General features: G+C 42.7%; 1 protein-coding gene across 3 annotated transcripts in view; it reads left to right on the top strand.

Annotated features, from left to right (window-relative positions):
- Positions 1-17,658, top strand: part of EGFR (epidermal growth factor receptor) — a 159,640-nt gene that overhangs the window by 81,650 nt on the left and 60,332 nt on the right. The window contains exon 1 of one of the 3 annotated variants that reach the window (XM_032987020.2): positions 16,273-16,294. The exons of the other annotated variants lie outside the window; for them this stretch is intronic. The gene's annotated coding sequence lies outside the window, so the exon portion shown is untranslated. Of the gene's footprint in view, positions 1-16,272; positions 16,295-17,658 lie in introns of those variants that run through there. 3 annotated transcript variants of the gene reach the window in all.

The following is a 17,658-nucleotide window of genomic DNA, read 5'->3' as shown; positions in this document are numbered from 1 at the left end:
ATCTGTACGAGTCTTGGTGGCTCATAAGGCCACAGGATGTCATCTGTGGCTTTTCTATTGAAAAAGAAATTTTATAAACTCTTTGGTCAGTTGAGATTACACTGGTGGCCCATGAAGTATACTGAGGCAGGCAGCACTGCCTTCCAGTCCTGAAGCCAGACCTTCCCTTGAGAAGAGGATTTTCTCCTTTATCCCTCCATAATGTTGAGTATTGTGTTGGTGTTGTCTAATTCCACTGGCTTGTTCTTAAAGGTCAGCCTTTATGAAAAACCACTGTTCCTGTACTAAGTTTAACGGTGTGATGTTCAAATAATGAGGGGCTGGGCCGGAGGCTTCTATGTGGACTTAAAACGTAGGTCTCACTTTTCCCAGTAAAGTCACTGTGTCTCTCCACAAGATACTGCTCCTTATGCTTAAAGCACTGCAGAGGCTTCAGCCATTTCTTTAAGCAACAGGCATGTTATCGCTGCTGCTACTGGAGCCTAATGCATTAATATCGTCATTGCTTCCCCAACTCCACCACGTCTGACTACAAACTGTGTATATGGACCTTTCGCCCTGTTTTTTGGGGAGAGTCAGGCTTTGGTGCTCATGGTGGTTCACTTGGAGAGCCCTGTTACCGCTCTACTTGTAGTGCACCCAATTACGTAGAAATTCTCCCAAGTTGAAGGTCCAAGCAGCAAAGCAGCCTTCTTGCCTAATAAATCCTGGAGAATGATCTGACCAGGACATTTCTCTTTTATGTCTCCTTTAGTAGTAAATTGAATTTTGATTACTTCAAGAACTTGATATAGATGTACATTTCCATTTGTGAATCATGATGTCATGGTTATGAGGCTATGCGATCTCAGCTGGGTTTTGCACAGAAGGACTGTATTTGGTTGTAGAAATGTTTTCAGCAAACAGTTATATCAGAGAGATCTTGTAAGAACATTTCTTGTAATTTGTCTATCTGGGTGTTGGGGATTTTTTTGCTTCCCAGCAAGATAAAAGAAGAGCTGATTTGATGCATGAAAGGAATGTTGGTCCTAAACCAATTGTTTATTATTTTCTCCAGGCCAGTATGAGAGAGAAAATGATTTGGGTTAACAGCAGTTGGCTGATCTGCAGTCTGTTTTTCTTCAGCATTCTCAAAGTCTCTGAACTTTGATCCAGTTCTTATTGAAAAAAAGGGTAACACCTGTCTTATAGAATTAAGCTTTTTGGCTCTTCTGGTGCAGGGCCAAAGAAGAACAGGACATTTTTGTTTATAATTAACATTTTGTTGCTCTTATGCTTTAACAGTACTAGTGGGTGAAGTATAAAATATCTTGGAGGAGTGTAAAGGACTTGCTGCAGCAATAGGCATATTTACATAGAAAGTAGGGAAAAAAACCAGCTGTGTGTGCAGATTTTACGGATGTTCTGTAAAATTACTATTTTAAATTTATTTTCTGTTTGTGGCATGTTTTTAAGATAACTGCTTTAAGAACAGATGTGTAAGTATGTGAGTTTTGTGCTCAGCCATTATGAAGAAGGCAACTCAGAAAAACAATTTGCAGCTGAAACTCATACCAGAGGTACATACTGGATGTACTTCTTGCAACTAGCTCCTTTATAAACTGAATTATTGTACTCTCTGCAAATGCATTTTTCCAGATAAATGGTATTAGAAGTTCAGGAAAGATGCTTACCTCTTGTATATGGGTGTAACTTTGTTGCTCAGCATATATTAAGTGCCCAGTTATGCTCTTCTGAAGTCATTGGGATCTTGGTTGTATGTAAGATTAAGTGCAGCTATGAAGCTGTTGCCTGTATGTTTAAATACATGTCTGATGAGACTCTTGGAAATAAATTCTGCCCTTGTTATTTGGTATGAGAGAACAGGTTGTGCTCAGTATTGTGATTCACACATCGCAATAAAAGAGTCAAAATGACACTCCACTATCTGTACAGCCTTGACCTTAAAAGAGCTCACATTTACTGTTTTCTTTTGCTGGGCGCTAAGTTATGACAAACTCAAGCAAGCATGTAGCGTACAATATCAGTTCAGTCTAGTCTTCAAATAACATTAGCAGGGCTGGAAGAGTTTGTTTTCTTTGATGGCAGTTTTGGTTGTAGTTCTAAAATGGGCATAGTGGCTTTTGCAGCTTAGGGGGTCTTTTTCGTGATGACAGCTCTAGAGCTCAAACTTTGAGAAAGGATGGAAACATTCTTTGAAGATTTTTTAGTGCATGCGGATTTTCAAAATATTTTAATATTTTTCTCCTTCTTTTGCAAATGTATTGTTTACGAAGAAATAAGACGATCATAAATTTTCGGCAAAGGAGTATTCTGGGGGAGACTGCCTACAATGGAAATATAAGCAGATCTTCAACCCCAAAATTGTCATTAGTGTGTCTGGGATCCAAAAAAGGTGCAGATCTGATTCTGGTCAAATCCTGCTATTTAAGATAATTGTGTTGATAACAGCAGTCTCATTGATTTGGTATTTTAATAGAATCGTTAAGTGTATTTATCAATCTTTAATGATAAAAATGTGCAACAGCTGGAAATGCACCATAGGTCCTTTTTAACTTAAGTGGTCCCAAACCACAAAGTGTAGTTGGAAAGCACAAAAAGGCACACTCTGTCCTCATGCTACAACATCTTAACCTTTCGCTATCCCTATTCCTATATCCTTTCTCTTGTTTCTTGTCTTTATATTAAATCCATCCGGGTTTAATGTAAAGAGTATTAACATAAAAGTCCTATCCAGCCTAGGAAACCAAACATATTAGAAAGCCTGGTGTATGCATTATCACTTTCAGTGTCTTCCAAAAAGTTATTTGATAGTGAGTGGGGGGAAAAGAGACACAGGATTTTTATCATCTGTATTTTTCATTAAGGCTAGGGAGAAAAGATTTCAGCTGAACTTCTAATATACAGGACAGAGGAGAATACTGTGAAGATCCTCCGGGTACTGCAGGGTGAAGTGAAAGGCAGGAGCTGTTTTTCCTTGCAAACGAAAGGTCACGTTTACCAACTTGGAAATGCTTTGGAAAAGTAAATGATTGCTTGTTCATCAATTCTAGGGCCATTTTGGGAGCTTTTTAATAGGCTATGTAGTTTACTGCCTACAAGTCTTTTTGCATACCAACAGGATGTGAACTTTCTTTTCAACTACATACTTTAAATGGTGCCAGAAATGTACATTTTTTTTTTTTGTGAGGGGAAAGAGCCTGTGTTTCTGGTTTTGAAGGTAACCATTGCAGCGCTGCTAGAAGCACTGTGCCTGGGAGCACACATTTCAGCAAAGTTGCTCCTCTGCCCAAACTCTGGAATTTCAAGCAAATTTTCCAGCAAGTTATAGTTTGATGATCTCAGTTGGACATGGCCATTTTGATGCTGTGCCCCTTTCCCGAAGCAGAGATCTGCCAGAACCCTGGTTTTGACCAAGCAGGTCAAACCCGCAGAGCCTGGGGGAGGGTGCTCAGCCAGCAAGTCTGGAAAGGGTTTCTCATCCTGGTCATCTAGCAGAAACTGGAGCTTGTTGACCTTCAGGCTGTGCTTTGAGCCCGTCTAGTAGCAGAGCAGATGCTACGAAGAGACTTGAGTGTCACAATTGGGAGTGGGATTTGAATCATTCAGCTTGTTGCTAATTTTCTAAATTTATGACGCTGCTCTTTTATAACTGATGGTACACACTAAGCAATGACTGTAAACAGATGACAGCAATGTTAGTTTAACAATCAGTGTGACAGCTTCTCAGGATCTTTCCCGTCGTTAGGCAGTGAAGCCTCACTGACAGAAGGCAACATGCTGTATTTGCTCACGCAATGGTTGCCAGCATATAAAGGCTGTCCGGCAGGTGACCTGTCCCTCAAGACCAGGAGAAATGGATGTGTTTGGATTTATCTCAGCTTCAGATGAGATGCCTGCACTGTCTGCTTCCTAGAGTTTGGGGAGGAGGGGAATGGAAAGGATTGGAGGAGTTGCAGCCATGGTGTGAAGAGGTGCAGTGGTCCCAGGGTATCTCCTCCCAAGCCCTGTGCAGAAGCGTGTCTCCTTCCAACTCATCTGAGCCCTGGGGCACGTCCCTGCCTCTGTAAGTCAGACTTGATAGGTTACTAAAACCTGGTTGAGCAGTTTAACTGAATTAACAATAGCTGTGTGGAGGGTAGTTCCAGCAACTGTACTTTAAAGAAATTTGGGATCCTGTAGCCCAAGCTCTTTGATGCAGACCGTGTTTGTATTTTTTGTTTAGATACCTCATTATAGGGGTTCTGGTTTTTATTTGTGCTATTCTGAGGACACCAGGATGAAAAGCTGGAAGTGTAAATACATCTGGAACTGGGATTCCTTGGGGTCCTTGAGTCAGCCTGTTAGAAAACAGGAGAAAAAAGAATAATCTTCTTGTCTTGACCAATGACTTACAAGAAAATTTAGAGACTGCAGTCCAATGTCTCCATTCTTTTCTGGTACCCAACCATGTTCTATTAATTTCATAGGGATTTTAATTTCTTAAGCAGTAGCAAGTATACAGCTCTTAATTTTTCTAGGCAGAGAATAAAACCAGATGCTTGACTTCAGTACTGAAGTCCAATTTTTGTATTCACATTCATCATCTGAAAGATAATTTGAGCTCGGCCATGAATATTTTGCATCTACGTTGGCTTTTTACAAAGACAGACAACACAATTACCCACAATCGATTTTTGTTAAGACAGAGGAGAGGGCAAGTTCATTTCTCACTAGTGTAATTCTGAGATTTTCTTTTAACAATAAACGGAGCCAGGAGGAAAGCACAGGAATGTTTACCTTGGAAAATTAGATTTTTATCACTTTAGTGAGAAATTGAGCTTTGATTCGTGAGAGAAAGAGGAAAATATTCATGTAGATGTTTGCTTCTTTGGAAGTCATACAGGGCAGTGTTTCTGTTTTCTTTAGGTTTTTTTCCTGTTGGCTAATTAAATGCAATCTTTTAATAAATACACAAAACACTGATTTCCCTCTAACAAGATGAAACAGTGTAAGATGATCTCTCAGTCATCTCAAAGTCCAGCATGTTGCCATTGGAAATTATCATTGCAAATACTGAGTAAAGAGCTCCTGTTGGGCTGATCCCCACTCTGTTAGCCCTTCTGAGCAAGTCACCACCAAAACCTTGCTCACTTTAAGCCACGCTCAGAGGTGGGATGTGAGCAGGCTTCGTCAGGGACAGAAGGCAGTATCGGGAGAAATAGAAGCATCTTTATAGCCTGGTTCTCTATCTGGTTTTGCCACCTGAGAAGACAGTATTGTTTAATGCTCTGCCCAGCAGTATCCAAACAGTATTTTATTGTACCAAATAGACCTTGGCCAGGATTTAGAAAACAAATAAGAAACGATGATCCAACATCTTAATATAGCAAGGACAGTTTGTGTAGGAGAGAGGACACCAGTGTGATAGAAGATACAGCCTTGTGTTTAAAGCTTTGGCTATTAAGACATGAATGTGAAAAACTGGTTTATCTCTCTGCCTGAATAGTGCAGATCAGCTGGAAGAAATAAAAAGGTGGAAGGTGGACCCGTTCCACCAGCGATAAAAGTCCATCAGTCAGTTATCTCTTCTCTGCCATAACTATCCTCCTGTGTGGGGAGGGTTGGTTTTTTTTTTTTTTCTGAAACATCTGGTTCACTCAAGGCAAGGGAAGATCTCATTGTTTACACAGAGTAGTTCATATTGAGAACACAGACACTTTAAAATAGTAGCTCTCTCTTTTGGTATGTTGTTCATGGAAGGGTTTGCTTTCTGGCATGAAATAAAAGGGAAAACTGTGAGAAGCAGCTAATTATTGAAAGAATATTAATAGTGGGATGACAGATTGCCCTCCCCCTCCCCCCCCTGCTAGGCTAGGTTGCTAAACTGAAAAAATGGAGCTGAATGTCTTTATTTGAAGTGTATTATCATTGCTAGTGAGTCACGAACTCCTATAGAGTTAAAACAGTACAAATCCTGTTATTTCAGGTGGTTGTGTAAACTGCTTAGTTTCTGTGTAATTCTACCACTCCTGGTAAACATGAGGCGGAGAGGAGAACAGGAATAACCATCCCTTGTACTCAAACCTTCCCCAGTAAAATTCTACTTTTATTTGAGGAGAGCTAGCACGAGTGATTTTGTTGTTTTGTTTTTGTTTTTGTTTTTTTTTTTTTTTTTTTTTTAAAAAAGGTACAAAATAAAGTAATTTTTTTCCCCCTTATGACCACCAGACAGATCTGTGGGGCCCTGAAGCAAGTCATTGGCAAGCAGGACGGACTGTTTGGGAGCTAAGAGAAATATTTAAAGGCTGTATAAATACACAGAGCATCAGTGCATAAACCCCTCCCAGTAACTAGATGCTGACTTTCTGTTCACTCCGCAGAAGACTGAAAATGAGGCATCTGCCCACAATGGACAAAGAAGTAGTGGAGACAGCTTGCTGTCCCCTTCCCTGTCATACCTCCCAAATGAATTAAAATGCTCTCACTAGGTCACTGTCACAGCTTTGACTGCCACCAAATTCCCATCCCGTGTCGCTGTGGGCAGCTGTGTTGGATTTAAGCTGAAAGGCCGGGCTCTGCAAGGTCTGGCAGGGCAAGCCCTGCTGCAGAGAGCTGCAGGTGCTGCATGGACATGTGCCCTTCGCAATTAATGGGTCATGAATAATTTGCATGCCTAAAGGTATTTCCATTAATAAGACACGTCACTACAGACTTATGTGCTGGTGCCAACAGCGAGCTCTGATAATTTGCTAAAAATTTGGAAATTTTAGGAGCAGTCCCCCTCAGAACCCCGATTTGCAAACATATTTCCCAGTTTTTGATTTCAATAACTTTTCATCCATAAAATAACTTTCGAAAGCAGAACAGGTGGGGAGGCAGGCAGGCTTATGCCAATGCTGAGAAGGAATAAAAAGATTAAATCTTGCCACAGCTCATGCGATGCCCCTTTTGTGTGCTCAGCTGGGCATCTTTGAGGAAAAAAAAGCAGGTGATCTCAGATCACTTTAAAACGGAAGGTGGGGTAGTATGCATGCATTATCTATTGGTTAATAGTTGTTCTCTTCTTTACAAGTAATAAGCTGTGAAGCAAGAAGGGACAGGTATGAGAAAAATAACAGGGAGTTCTTGCTTTTTCCCAGATGAGTCAGTCTTCGTGAGAATATTACCTTTGCCATTTATGCAGATGATCAAGAAAAAGAGTGGAGATTTAAAGAAATATTCTCAAGTTCACACATGGATCATCCCTATTTTGAAACCTGCTTCACCCTGCCCTTGATCATGTTCCCTAATGCAGTTTTTAACATTGCAAAGAAGCCTGTTACCTAATTTTTTAGGGCAGTCCTGAAATTGGGCCATAAAGGGTGAATCTGGATAAGCACTGCCGTGCATGTTTTAGGCTATGTCCAGAGTCACTGTCACCAGGAACGCTTGAGCATCTGTAGGGGAAACCCCTCCGGTGTTCTTGCCAGCGCTGTGGGAAAGAACACAATGTGAAATGCTGGGCTGAATTGCTGGTAGTTTGAACAGGGTAGTTTCCCATGGCAGGCAATTCAGGGAGATGTGTTTGCTTTGGGGCACAAGTAACTGCATTTATTTTTCCTGTTACTTACCACGTGCTATGGACTGTGTTCTGCCCCACGTCTTTATCTCTACAAGTCAGAGGGTAGTGTTAAGTGAGGGCAGAATTTGGTTTAATAACCCCAAGCACGTGGCCCGTGGCACCCTGCTCATGTTATCATTCAGGAGTATTAAGGAAACCAGTCTATGCAGAGCATTTTGAAAAGTATTTCAAATTTCATTGTTATAGCACTCGAAATTAGAAAGGGAACTGTACCATACTCTGCAGGAAAACTCACATTGTTCCCAGCATAACGTCAGCTATGTGTGCATACATTGGAGCCACTTTGACAATTAGCAGCCTTGATCAGCTACGCAAATCAGCCCCACATGCTATAACTTGCTTTGTTTCAGAGGGAGAACAGAGATGGGTGGTGAGTCGGTTCAAGAACTCTGCAGGATTTTTGCACTGTTATTCTCTTCTTGCCCTGCTTAGTGCATCTGCATCCTGGCTGGTACTGTCCTGGAGAGGAGGGACGTCAGGGAGATAGGGATGGAGGTGGTGGAGGTGGTGGTGTCCCCAGGGGCACCTAAATGGCTCTAGCATCTATTCTGGAGACGCCTGAAGAAGCGAGAACTGGCACTGACTTCAGACTTCCTCAGGCTCTGTCATCAAAGTGGACCAAGGTTTCTTCATAGTAAAACAATGTGTCACACCAAGTCCTATGACTAATTCCCGTTCAGCCTCGTATTGGCTGCCTGCGAGCTGTACATGAACAGTACCAGCAGCAATAAAATCTTGGGTAATACCTGACACGTTGCTCTCTTATCCCTTGCTGGGGCTGGACGCAATGTATTTATTGAGGACGGGTTCCATCCTATCAAATTCCCAGTGCTGCCCTGAGTAGCAGCCAGCAATGGCAGAGCAAGAGTGTCCCTGCGGGTGAGAAAGCCAACGCCATCCAGTGTCCCAGCTGGTTTTGTTACTCTGCTTTCCTCTCATGCCCACAAAATGTAAAAAGCAGACTTGAGCAAGTAATGGATCCAGTGAAAAGTCCTTCCCCTGAGTTGGTGACTGGACATTCCTCCTGCGTGGGTTGTTCTGCTGCTTGTGGTTTGGATTTTTCTGTTTACAGCCCAGGAGCTGACTCAGTGGCTGTGCAAACTGGGGCCTGAGTTAGCATGTGCTGGTGAGCAGCTGACTGCACCTACCCTGGCTGTTTGCTGCCACCTCCCCTCTTCCCAAATCCCATGTATGCAATTCAGTACGTGAATTTAATTTTTTTTTTTTTTTTTTTTTTTTTTTTACTTTTTGATTTGATGCATCCAAGGGGGCGATGCGCTGTATTACAGCAGAACGCTGGCTTCTCTGCTCAGCCAGCCTGTGGCTTGGGATGGCAGGGCAAGACCTCCTGCAGCCCCTGGTAACCCTTGGCTTCAGCCAGCCATCACGCTCAGGCAGGTTTCCTCTCGCTCAGTGATGCTTACCTGGCCTTTCATCACGGTGGCTGAGGCTCAGCCCTGCCCGTCAGGAGCCTGACTACACCATGAACCATCCGCTCTCAGCACCCTGCAGCAGCTGGGAAACCTCCCAGCATGGCCTTTTGGGGCTGGAAATGGAAATCCAGTGGAGCAGGGGGAGATGGGTTATCTTGACTTGCTGCAGAGGGTCTTTAGCAGCCCCAAATCAATGTGAGCTCTTACATGAAAGCCAGGTCTGTAATGAAGGATAAAACCCAAGCATTTTAGTAGTTGAAAAAGTACTTGCAACAATCCTTGCTGTCTTTCTTTTTTTAAGAATACTCAGTCAGCATGACCGGCATGTTGTTTAGAGAACAGTGACCCTGATTTGCCCTGGGGAAGGCCTCATGCCCAGCCAGGACCAGGAGCAGGAGCTGAGCTGGGGGGCAGCCCCAGAAGCGCCGCTGGGCGCCCGGGCAGCTCGCGCTGCTTCACACGGGAGCCGATGGAGACATCACGGGGCACTTCGGATCCTTGGGGATCTGGCTCCCGGAGCGAAAGCGTCACCTCTCCCCTCTGCAACTCACTTGGCCTCCACGTGTCGGGAGGCTGGGCTGCTACTTCTCACCTCCTGGCCATCACAGATGGCCCAGCACCCCTTTTCCCTATAGCTGCCAATAACAGAACCATCGACAGCTAAAAGTAAAATACATTTTAAAACATGGCTGTCTTGATTTTTGCATATTTTCCTGTTCTTATTTGTGGTGGGGTTCATTTATTTCTTTTTCGTTCGGCTCAGAGAACTAATTAATCTAGTCTTTTTTTTTTGGTCTGTTCACCAGGGAGTTTTTACTCAGCGGCTCCTGGAAATTGGTACTTCACTAATGCTTAGCACTGTGTAATATCAAATATTGGCAGGATTCACTATTAGTGGTCACAGAGGAGATTAAAAATCCCCTGAAAGTGGATAAATACATGTAGACATTTTAATAAAGCGATAAGGCACAAGGCCCCACACATTAACAAACAATAACTCCGCTGTTAGTTATTAAATTTACTCTGGGTAAATCTACTCTGAGTGTGTCACAGCCCTGATTTCCAGCTTGCAAATGGGTTTAGATGACGCAGGTACAAGGCAAAAAGGATTTTCCTTTTGAGAGTTTCTGCTGTTGATGTCAAGCAGTGGGAAAGGAAAGAGTGTCAGCTGTGGGATGGGCACAGGGATGCAGGAGCGATGCCCTGCCAGCCCATGCCAACCCACCCGGGCTGCAGCCGCTCTCCTCGCTGCACAGTAAGCTCATCCCTTCCTCACTCCTGGGCTTTGCTTTTCTAAACTGAGATCTTTCTTCTTTTTGCCTTTTTCTTTTTGCTATATTGAGAGAGGTCAGGGGGGCAGGGGGAGAGCAACCTCCTGGTTCGCTGCTTTCTGGTTGATTGTTTGGAAGAAAGCAGACTGCAGAGGGTAGGTGTTTAAATGAGAAGAAAAACGCTGAATCTCAGTGGAAAAACGTCAAGTGAAAAGATGAAATCAAGAAGAGCCCAGGACAAAGAAACATGTAGGGAAAGCCTTGGATGTGTTAGCAACAGACTGAGGTGACTGATCACAAGAACAGCCCTGCTTGTGATGATGGGAATATTTGCCTTTGCAGATCTTTTGGCTCTTCAATACTATGTCCTGGTTTAGGCAGGGGGGTGGAGTGGTGCATATCAAACCAACTGGTGAACGAAGATTTGCAAGATCGACATTTCTCCCTCTTGCTTTTGAGATGTTGATGCCCATTTGGCCTTCAGAGGAGCAGGCATTAGAACAGTTTTTCCTTCCTGGTGTGCTTGGGCACTGCCCAAGTGTGAGTGGTACCTGAGTACTCGATAAACTACAGGGTAGTTTACATTATGGGCAGTTTTATCACTTCTTTTTTATTCATTTGAGCATCCCTTTTGAGGAGGAAAGCAAAGATTGGAAAGCACTTTGAGATTACATGGTTCTTCTAAACAGTGCTGGCTGCTGTAAAGCCGGGTGCATATTTTTGGAGCAGGGAGGGAGAGGCAGCAGGGCAAGGAGCGGGTGCTGGGGCAGGTAGCTGGCCACACTCCTCTCCCTCCCCTGCTCCCCTCGTGTACTGTGGATGTGCGTCCTGATAATTGCATAAGCAGCCCTATATGATATCCTCCCTTTCTCCCAGTGCTTAAACCAGGGCCCTGAGCGCTCTGCAAAAATAAGAAGGATTTCATTTTGATGGTGAAGACAGATGCTCTCACTTTCATCTGGGAAAGAACGTAGTCCCAGATGCCTTCCATGGGGTAAGAGTTGTCACACAGGCTGCAGCGTGCAGGGTGATACAACTGCCAAAGGAGTTGTTTTGACTGCAGCAGAGAAAATAAAATGTGAAATCCATTAAGGAAATATGAGGGGGAATTCAAGGCTGCTGCCCTCTTAGAGAATAACTTCTTGCTGGAAGGACCTTTTAATCATAACTCCAGTTCAACCAATTGTCTAAGCTAGGAAAGTTATTCTCCTTTCTGCCATAACTTTGCTGCTACAACATATGTGCACATTCATCTTGAATTTAAGGGGACTTTGTAATGCTTCATGGCAATGAGACTAACATGCTAAGGCTAGTTTTTCTTCTTGCTCATAACCTTTAAAAGTATGATGAATTTAGATTTAATTAACTGGATTGTCTTAAAACTGTTCTTACTTGGTGCTGTCCAGGAGCAAATGTAAATGTGGAATAATTTTGCCCCAGTCAATGGCATTGCTTCTGGTTTAATGTGGATGTAACTGAGAGCAAAATCTGATCATCCCTGAGAAAACCATCATCTGCTAGTTCAAAAGGAAAGCTGGAAACTTACTGTGTTATGGAGTATATTATTAATGGTCTGTTGTCCAAATCTCACAAATTTGCTTTATTAAGAGGGAAGACGGGGTTAATTCAGTTAACAAAAGGACTTTTTATTTTGTGTTTTTTTTTCAATTCATTGAATTTGACATGGATTTTCAGAAAGCATTAAAAAAACCCTCTGATTATGACAAGTCTGGGGCATGTGGTTCATTTTATACATGTATGTGAGCTTTCTTCCTCCCTCGGGAGAGAGAATGTCTTCAAATGCACATTTTTTCACATTCCCCTTTTAACGCAGCTTGATTCTACAGATAAATCGCTGCTCACTGTTTATGTTATCACTGTGGAAAAGTTTGTGAAATCACAGATTTGGCAGCATGGTTTCACAAACATCCTCAAATAGGAGAGCACCGTCTTGGAAAAGCGAAACGTTTTATTACAAGTTCAGCTTTCAGCTTAGATGTCGGCAATGTCTGCTGAAACACCTCCACCCCCGAGAAAGATGAGAGTAGGACCGCTCTGCCGGCGCTCACACTATCATCTTAAAGTCTCTTCTTGCATTTTTTCATTTCAGCTGTAACCTGGGCTGCTTTGGGCACCGTTCGGATAAAAGTTGACTTCACCCCCTTTAATTTCTGGTGATTTCTAGACGCGGGGAGACAGGAGTTATTAACCAGGCGTGAGAGAGGTGTCTCAGAGCAATAGGGCTGTGGCACGGGTGTAGCCCTGCGGATCTGTCCCGGGGACACTGCGAAGGGGACAGAAGACATCACCCTTGTTGTCAGAGCAAGCAGAGGTGCCAGCGAGAGGTCAGTAAAGGATGCAGAAGCTGTGGGTAGGATGCGACCTCTGTTGCGCTCCAGAAATATTTTGTTGCTTGCTGCTCAGAAGCAGCCAGTAGGGAAGAAAAAAAAAAATCCCAAACTGGTCAGTAGCGTCGCAGTGAATTTTACAGTGTTTTCGTCAACCAGTCTTGAAAACAGCATTTTTTCTCCCTGAAATGTGGAAGTGGATCACATACCACAGCGCACATAATATTTTTTAAACAAGCCAATGATGAACAGAAAATTACAGTGCTGATCTTTTGCTTACCTCCCTCTAATTTGCAACCAGCAATAATGAACAAATTACTGCATGTGGAAATAGGGCCTTATTGCTCCCCCTGACCTCTCTGACCTTCCCTGAGACAACATTTGCATTTGACTTACTGAATAAGTTTTGTTTTACTGATAAATATTTGGTTTGCTTGGAAAAAAAACAACCCATCAGGTTAATTGTGGTTAATAGTTAGCCAAACAGTGACAGGTAAGTAAACAAAGCTTTACAAACAAGCTGTACAGGAGGCAGCACTGTTTTCTGAGCCATTTGCAGACAGGTAATTTATCAGGTACAGCTCACAGACCCTCAGTGTCACAGATATAACTGTCTGGGGTTTGGGTTTTGTTTTTTAAATAATATTTTCCCTTAAAAATTAACTTGGATTTAAAAGAACAACCTTCCTTATTTCTCTGCAAATGGTGTGAACACCAGAAAGTTTCACTGATTAAGAAGGAAATTAATCAGAGGTTAACTCCAAATTGTGTCAGGTTGGATTTTGCCACCGTGAAATGTGTTATGTGACAATGGAGACACGTGGGATGTTTTAATGTACAGGAAAAGGTGCATGGCAAGGAGAGTATATGTAGGAAAGTAATTCTCAATGGAATTTCACAAGCTTAAATCTTCACTGAGAGAAACATGTCATCTCTGTTTTTCCCATCACTCCCCAGTCACAGCATACCTGGGACAAGCTCTTGTTACCTATAGTTTAGAAGGAGTAATAAATATTTAAAAAGCAAGCAGTTTAATCTGTCATCAGGTAGTCATGATTCTACTTGCCTATACAATAAAATGAAGTCCCGATATTTTCAAGGAATGAAGTCACAGAGCTGTAGAACCTTTATTCTGCTGTTGAGACCATATTCAGTTTCAGAAAATGATTTGAAAGAGAGGAAAATAAAGTTAATAAGGTAAATGGAAAATAGGTAAAAGCTTTAGTTGCATTAGCAAAGATTGGTCCTACTAGGTTGTATTTCTTGTTGAGACGGTTAGGTTTTTGCTTCTGTTTTATTTTAGGTAGATAATCACTTACTTGGATTTGAGTAACCCAAGTAAAATAATGAAACAGTGGAAGTTACTACATATCTTGAAGGAGGAAAAGTTTAGTTGAACAGTTTAAATTTGGATAAAGAGCTGATTAAAGAGGACACAACAGATTATATCAGAAAAGCTCTGGAGACAGGTGTCTACTGGGTATCCTTAAGGATTGTTCCTGGGATGTGTCTAATTAAATATTTTCATTAAGGATCTTGATGTAGGATGTAAATGTGTCTCAGTGACATTTCACGACGAAGAACTGAGAGATACTGAGAAGGCAGAGGAGGATCTGGATGGCATTTAAGTAGAATAGAAGGATGCTAAGAAATGGAATAAAAGTTAAAGTTGTGAAGAACGCAGAAGTACATACTGACTCTTTTTAAGCTGGAAGAACAGTGGAGTCCTTGTGTATATGCAGAAAATAAGGATGCACTGTGCAGAATGTCCCAGCAGGGATAAAGCATTAATACCATTTACAATGCACTGCTAAGTCCTCTCCAGGAATACTGTGTACAGTTCTGGTTCCCAGCTTAATGGAAGATGGATATTAACTGGAAGAGCTACAATAAAAGGAAAATAAGGGAAAGTACACTGTTTTATGAGACAGGGCTGAGTCTTGGTAGTTGAATAAGTAAAATTAATCTGGGACTTAGTACATGCATTGGAAAAGATAGTATCAGACTGGGGAACAAGCTACTTTAATGAAAAGAACAATGCTAGTGCAATTTATACAAATAGTCTGGAATGTAAAGCCCAAGTTTAGGCTGAACATTCAGAAGCAAATTTCACAAATGTCAGGGGGGTGGAGGTCTGAAGCAACCCCGCAGAGGCACAGAGGACCCTGCTGCCTCACTGGAGCTCCATCTGTCTCCAGAGCAGGGGTGGTATGGCCCAGCTGAGCATGGCACAGGGAGCCTATAGGAACGTTGTATGAGGTTCCCATGGACAAGTAATTTGCTTATATCTATCATTGAGGACATTCATTCCTATTAATTCGCTAGTTGTTTCTAAATTAAGAAATCACAGGTAACTTGGATGTCATTATAACTAACCTAGACATTTGTAGGGGAATATGATTGTGTCTCTACTGAAATCCTTACCTTTCTGCCAAAAAGGGACGCAGTATCCCATGCAGAGGGGCTGAATAATTCTCCGGGTCTGCTTACCTCTCCCCATTGACTGCAAAGGGTCTAGCAGCAGCTGGCATTGACAGGTCCTTTGAAAGCAGCCGTGCCTGTTGCTTCCCCCTGCCCCGCGCTGGTGGTCCAGGGGGAGGAAGGGACAGGGGCCCGACGGGAGGTCTCAGCCCTTGCAGAGGCAAGGATTGAGCCCTGCAGACAGGGAGTTGCTGGGGCGCGTCCCCATTTGCAGTACAGTGGGAACTGATACTTTATTTGTCCCGCAGCTGGCATGACGATGGGTGATCACTTCCCCCATCGCAGCGCTTGGCATAGGATATGGCTGCTACAGTCCCTTTGGCCCTTCCAGGAGGGGAAATACCTCAGTAGCCATCGATGAGCACTTGAAGTACACTTTCATTAAGGCACTCTGTGCTAGCGTAAGGTGGTCAGAGGAAGCATCGATTTTTTTAAACCCCGTGTGAGTGAATCACTTTGAGAAATACCTCAGAGTCTTCAGGAGTATTTGTAAGATTGCAAAATCAAAATATTTGATGCAATTAGAAGGCACTCAGAAAGCACATGTTATATGCCAAAGCCATATCACAAGCTTACACTGTAACTTTTGACCTCTTAGCCCTCTTGAGCAAGAGATTCCTGGGCTATTAAATTGTCTTTATTGCTCTGTCATATATTTGTAGCATGTGTTCAGTAGTAAATGTCTCATAACAAAACTAAAGAAAATCCTGTGCTTTCCTCAGAAAGACCCAAAACAAACAAACAAACAAACAAACAAAAACCTTTTATTTTTTCTTAATCAAGACAGGAACATGACCCTGGAGGAAAAAAACACTGGCTGAAGAACTCAAGCTTTTTTGTTTTGAGTCATGGTATTGTGCCACAGAAGATAAGTACATCTTTCAGTCACTGATAAATATGCTGACTACTTTCATTTAGGGACACTCTGTTACATACAAGTGCTAAGAAATAATTATTGCACTAATTTGCGCATTTGTCATAGGGGAATATAAAAAAAAAAAAAAACCCTGTAATATCCTGTCTCCTTTTCTTCCAAGCAATTGGTGGCCAAGGAAAGAAGCTTTCATGTCATAGCAAGGAAGAAGTTACAACATCTGGTCTATGTGATGATAAACTCCTGTGGAAATCGAGACAGCATTGATTTTCACTCGCAGCCATGTATGTGTTAGTATCAAATATAGCTATAAAATATATTGAGTCTCTGTTCTTTCTGAAACTGTTCCAGAGCACTTCCTAGCCCACTGTGTCTTCAACATTGGGATTTTCATTATACAATTAGAGGGGTGTTTATGCATCTGATCTGGAACTTTAATTGCTCTGTATAAATTGAAGCTGATGACATGTGTTCAAGAGAGGAAGAAATGGTGGTGGCTCCGTGGGGAGACTCGTGTAAGCGTGTGCCTGCTTGGGAGTGTTTGCTTGCTAAGACGTCTGCGCATTCGCACCCGGGACTTTTGATTGGTGACTGGTAGGCACTGTGCCTGCTTGGGGAGAGCTCAGAAATCAGCTTATAGCGGCTGTCTGCCCGGGGGCAACCCCGAGGATCATCTCCCCAGGCTGCTGGAGCACAGCTTTGGGTGAGCAGCACCATGCCCAGAGCTGTACCACCCACCCGAGCCTGGGCTGAGGTGGGACCCTCTGGGGAAGGGGCATGGCCCGGGGGGGGGTGTGCTCCCCCAACCAGGCTGTTGGTCGCTGTCAGTTGTTAGTGCTGGGCTCGAGTAAGTTTTTGTGCATTCAGAAGATGTCAGCATCTTTATGTGGGTCAGGACATGAATAGGATGTAGTTACTACACTTAAGTCCTTTTTGACATTGAGTTATTAGGGTGAGACAGAAACTTCTTTCCCCTTTAAGACCTGCAGTCCTTAAGAGAAAAAAAAATAAAAGTGAAAAATACTGATCAACTCAAGAGAGTATAAAGGGCTTGTTTACCTATTGCAAACTGAAGAGTCACCTTGCCTTTGCAGTCTGATCACGCATGTGTTTCCTGAACGAGAGATGTGTTAAAATGGGATAAGGAGTATTTAGCACCATCTGGCAAAGATAAAGTGTCTAACAATGCCTTTTTGACAATAAAACATGCTTTCTCTCTGGCCAGCTGAGCTCCACAGGAGCAGAGGTAGCATGGTGGGAGTGGGACTGTCACAGCATGGCCATGGTGCGTGGGGAATATTGGTGGGGTCAGCAGGCAGGGATGCCAGGGGCTTGTGATGGTTAAATGGGGCAGAGCTGACGTTCTAGCGACAAAGTTGTTTATTCCTCATGTTCACTTTTCTATTTTTAATCGTAATTAGGCATGTGCATTCTCTTTGTCTGTGAAATGAGACTTTATGCTTATCTTCCAAGCCCAATAATTGCAGGTTCAGTCTCGCATTTAAGTACTTCAGGTAGACTTATAGTGACTTCAAGAGGCCACTTAATATATTATAGATATAAAAATATATATGTGTGTGTGCATATGCAATGCCATGAAGGGGGAAGGCAGCAGAAGGAGTTACTTTGAAGGAGTTCACAGTACATT

The sequence above is a fragment of the Tyto alba genome, unplaced genomic scaffold (genome assembly GCF_018691265.1).
Source record: "Tyto alba isolate M040663 unplaced genomic scaffold, T.alba_DEE_v4.0 Super-Scaffold_46, whole genome shotgun sequence".
Lineage (NCBI taxonomy): Eukaryota > Metazoa > Chordata > Aves > Strigiformes > Tytonidae > Tyto > Tyto alba.
Note: the sequence above shows the minus strand (reverse complement) of the source record. Positions and strands in the feature narration are given on the sequence as shown.